The sequence below is a fragment of the Alexandromys fortis genome, unplaced genomic scaffold, assembly GCF_014885135.2.
Source record: "Alexandromys fortis isolate MF-2015 unplaced genomic scaffold, M_Fortis_MF-2015_v1.1 scaffold_72, whole genome shotgun sequence".
NCBI classification, from domain to species: domain Eukaryota; kingdom Metazoa; phylum Chordata; class Mammalia; order Rodentia; family Cricetidae; genus Alexandromys; species Alexandromys fortis.
The window spans coordinates 2004588-2009889 of NW_026067969.1; positions in this window are offsets into that span (position 1 = coordinate 2004588).

The following is a 5302-nucleotide window of genomic DNA, read 5'->3' on the forward strand; positions in this document are numbered from 1 at the left end:
GGAGGGGGGGAGGGGAGAATGAATGGGATGGGGAAGGGAGAGAGGGAAGGAGTATTTGTTCCAGAGGGACAAAGGGTTGACTGCCTCTAGATAGAGAGGAGACAGATGTGGCCCATAGGCAAGTGGGGCTTCTAAAGGTAAAATGAGAAACCCCATGTTAGGATGAGTTTACTGTGCATGTTAATTAATTGAGCCAAAGGGGGCTTTTGATTGCTGGATTAATGGTGGAGGAAATGTCCAAATAAGGGAATAGACCTTGAGGATTAGCTTTAGGAAAGAATCTAATGATTTTTATCAGGGCAGAGAAGGGCATGGTCTGCTAGAGTCCTGTTTGCTGTGCTCAGGCTGACTAGAGCCCCTTCATTCCCTCCTATTTGTTTTATTGCTGGGTGTTGGGGAAAGGTTGCTTCCTGCTGACGTTTGTGCATTGTTGTTAGGGGACCCAAGGCAGCTGGGTTGTTGGTCTTGCGGCCAGGAAGAGCAGGCTCTGTAAGTGAATGTTCAGGCTGTGTGGGACTGTCTGAGGCCAGGGAAGTATAGTCTGGTGAGGCTGCACCAGGATGTCGATTTTGAGGAAATAGCTGGGCAGTCACTAGAGTTGTCTGAGTGGTCTGTAGATGATTTATAATCTGTTGGGACAGATAAACTAAGAGCAGAGCTAAATTAGAGAAATTAAGAAAACATTCTCTTGGGTGTACATTTGAGTGCTAAAATAGGAATATTATAGGGTGAGGAGTTGTGTCATAGAAATGATGGGTTTGAGATCTAGGCAGGGGTTGTTTAGGGGTAGGTGGTATTAGAGTTTGGAGAAGTAGGCAGAAGGATCTTTGAGTATGATAGAGAGAGGTTTATGGTGTACATCAAGGGAAGGGCAGGTAGTATCCCATACAATGGGGTTGACTGAAGAATTGGGCAGAGAATAAGAAGGTTTTGGAATTTGGATAATGGAAGAGTGTGCAAAGAGAGGCTAAGGAAATGAAGAGGGCTGATGCAGGGGTGTCCCGGGAGCAGTTGTTGGGGTAAAAGGCAAACTTTATTTAAATTCTGGAGAGGGCATTCTTTCCTCGTAAGGGAATAGCATATGAGAGAACTGAGGAGAGAACGCTTTGAAAGGAACAAGTCGAGGAGGAGTCTGGAGGACTGGTTGTATGTTTTGACAATGGATGGAGAAGATAGGTAAGAGGAGCCACAGCAATAGCACAGAGAGAAGGAAATACATCCATAATAACTTTTCATGTACCTTAAGTCACTTCCTCTGACCCAGAAATTACTTCCAAAACCTTCGTGTCTTCAGACCTTAACATATATTCTTGGATTTTCCTAACTTAAGACTTATTCTATTATAAATATTAAATTGCTTTCTTAGAACTGCATAACTTGTATCATTCATTTTTCCTTGACCTATATAACTTCCTTGTCTAGTTCCTATAACCTTTAGAAACTGCAAATATTTGTTAGTGTGAAGCCTGTCAACAAGGTCAACTGTACACATGAAATGGGCTGATCAGGCAGCTGGGTGTTTGTTGTTGTTAAAGCTACAGTTGCCATCAATGTCATTAGAGATCTGAGAAGGGGGAATTTGAGTAAGAAGTATAATTTAAATGAGTTTGTATCAATTAAAACAACAGGATCTTGGTTAGATGGCTATTTAAGGCTTACACATTTTTTTTTTCAGAAGCAGTACTTGGTCTTTGGCTGCAGAAAAGTACAGTTTTTAATCTCCAATTGTCACACAGAGCCACAAGCCTTGACTCTTAGACTGAGGCCTGCGATTTTTTCCTGTAGAGAAAGAATTTGGAAAAAATTAACCTTACTGTGATGAATCAGAATACAATTCAAAAGTGTTCATAGGGGGGCTGGAGAGATGGCTCAGTGGTTAAGAGTATTGCCTGCTCTTCCAAAGGTCCTGAGTTCAATTCCCAGCAACCACATGGTGGCTCACAACCATCTGTAAAAGAGGTCTGTCGCCCTCTTCTGGCCTTCAGGCATACAGACAGAATATTGTATACATAATGTATAAATAAATAAATAAATATTTAAAAAAAAACAAAAGTGTTCATAGTTCGTGCGGTCTCCTGGCAGCAGGTCAGGCATGGGTTAGCTTTGACCCTTGGTTAGCATTACCACAGTTCACATGGAGTTATGGGTGCCGAGTTAGATCTGTTTTCTTTGGAGGCCTTAAAGCTTTCTTGTTCGGAGGGAGCCTCTGTTTATTGTGGGAAGGTTTTAATTGAAGATTGTAAATGCCATATTCATCAGATGTCTGAAGAGTATGAGGAGCACGTGTTTATTAAGTATTTATGCTTAATTTTGAAAACAGACAGGCTACATGAAGTTTATTTTGGTAATTAATCACACATATAAGTATAGTTCTGAATACACTAAGCTAACACAGTATTTATAAGATCAGGGCTTGCGGCTTTATCCTTATAAAGTTTGAGCCTTGAAGTTTGAGTTGAAGATCTTTCAGCAAGAAAAGAAACCTTAAACCATAAATGTAGCAAGCATCTGTCATTACAGAATATTACAGTGTTTCTTTCTACGACACAGTGTAAGCTATAGGCAGTGTCAGGACAAGAAAGGGTAAAAGAAAGAAAGCCACAGCAGCTTTGGTGGAGGGAGGTGTTATCGCCAGTCTAGAAGTTATATTATAGTTTACTTGGTAATCAGCTGTGAAGCATTGGCTTCAGGAAGGGAGGGTGGAGGAGGCCGCCACCGTTAGAGTGTAAGAGTGTGGCTGCTGTGGAAGCCTGAGGCTGGGTGAGTAGGGTATTCGGGTTAAGGACCAGTGGGAACCAGCATCAGGCCGAGAAGAGGGGGTCCTTTGGAGCTATGACAGGGCTGTGGATGAGTCAAGAGTTTTGGGGCATCACAGCTGGAAGAAGTCCCATGACCACAGCAGTAGAGGAAGCAGGGGAGGAGGCTTTTGGGGCAGGCGCAGGGTTAGAGTAGCCTTCATTTGTAATCTCAATGGCCTTGTTGGGGAACAAAGGTCATAGATCTTTGACCATCACATAGCACAACATTACACCTTTAGCTGCTTGCTGTACAGGACAGCATATGCCTTTGGCTACCAGACCCAGAAAGTCTGAGAGAAATAGGAAAACTGACCTACTTTGGTGAGGCAGATTAGAGCAATCAGCTCAATGTTCTCACAGTTTGGGCAGGTCCCTAATGGTGGGCCAGGCACGGGCAGTTCTTTGTCTACCGTTTAGAGTAACCATAATACAGGTGGAGCTGGCTGTGCCCCGTCGTCTTCCACAACCTTGGAATAGTCTCTAGGAGCTGGCATTTCTGTCTACACTGAAAGCTTTTCTCATTAAACACTTTAAATGCTATATTCCGCAGATCTCTGGAGAGTCTGAGGAGCAGGCATTAAGTATACCGACTTAAAAAAAAAACTTTATTTGTTTTTAGTTACTTGTTTTAGGTTTAACCTTGAAATCATATGAAGCTAAATCAAGCTTGCCGTTGCAAATGAATTACAATGCACCTAGCATATGCCTGTGTGCATAGTTCTGAGCATTTAAAAACTTGATCACTTTTAAGGAGACTGAGTATTAACTGGCATGGATTTAACAGTCTACAAGTTTGTGGCTTTTTTTTTTTAAGATTTTACAACTTTATCCTCGTTAAGTTTGATTTTAATATGCCCGTATGCCCCTATAGTCTCAACTCACACCCACAACCTCATAAGGTGACTCACTTTTTATTTCCAGGAATACGACATTTATCATTCTGGGCTGAATGGGTGGTGCTGAGAAGATGATGGGACCTCTGGGGCAAAGCTTAGGTTGAAAAAAATATGATTTGTACAAAATGGTGTCACTCAGAGCAGGACAGACCTGATTCCAACCACCCCAGTGTTAGTGTTCATTCAGCCAGGCTCTGTTTAGGCTCGCGGGTCTCTTAATAAATCCTTAGAGTGGGATGGGGTGAGTATCTCTCTTTTTTTTGCTATGGAAAGACAGGTTTGGAGAGACGCAATGGGAAAGGTGAATGGAATTGGGGTGGTACAGCTGCAATCCCTGCTTCTGTCATTGGGGATGCATTCCTGGGCTGTTCTCTGTCCTTTCTTCTCACCCCCCCTCCACTGTCCTTCCTTTGTTACCTTTCCTTCCTAATATATGTTGACAATTATTATATAGTAAAGCATACAGTGTATTCAAGTTGATAACTTTTGATACTTGTGACATAGTCTTTAGTCAAGATAAGGAGCAGGTCAGCTCCTCAGTTCCTTCTGCCCTTGTGCTGTACGGCTGCCCGTGGGTCAGAGACCAGTCATTTTACTTGTTCTGGGACCCTCAAAGGACCTGAGATTCTTCAGTGGGTGTTCATACCCTTGAGGCCCTAGTTTAGATCTAGTCCCTGCCTGGAGCTGAGAGAGATGTCTTGAAGATGGAAATGTTCAGGATTTTTAATGAACTTGACAAATTAGTGCCTATTCTTAGGCTACCCATATTTGTTTAATGTCTATTCGTCTACCCAGTGAAATGTGTTGAACCCTGGTAGGTATCATCTAGCCAGGTACCAGGAAGGATGCCTGCCACAGTGAGCAGGATAAGGAGGTAGGCTTGGAGGTATGAGTCTCTATATAAGTGAAAGGCCTGGTGTGTACAAATCTGAGAACCAGCGTGTCAGGAGAAGAGCAGTGCAGGGGAGGCACAGCCCCAGAAGCTGGCGGAGAGTGCTGGGAGGTAGAAAGGGCACCCACCACACAACACAAGCCTGGAGTTAGAGCATAGCGGATGAGCTTGCTGGGCACGGCTGCTGTGTGGACCTGTTTCTTAGAGGCTCATGAAGAGTTTCTTAGAGTTCTCATGCTGGCTCATGAAGAACTGACCAACCAGAAACTCTGGAAAGTGTTACACGCTTGGATCTTCCTCTTTGCTGTGGGTCTCCCCAGTGCTTGACAAGAAGACTTATTGAACATCTTGGCAGTGACCATGCCTTGAGGTGACCTGTTGTCTAGAACCTCATTGAACATCCTTAGCATCTCTTCGTTTCCTGTACAGGTAGTGATTGATGCTCGGTGATGCTTAAAACAACCCAACACCATAGCCCTGGCTAGTCTGCAAGTCAAAGAGATCCACCTGTTACTGTTGTTTTGATTTGTGCCTCCCTAAAAGCAAGAAATGCTGAGCAGCATTGTTATTTCTTAGTAAAATGCCTGGCAAACTTTTTTAAATCCTAAAGTTAAGATATCTTGTCGTTGTTAGCAATTTTATTGCTGTGCAGAAACACCTTAATCATAGCAGCTCTTTTTTTTTTTTTTTTTTTTTTTTTTTTTTTTTTTTTTTTT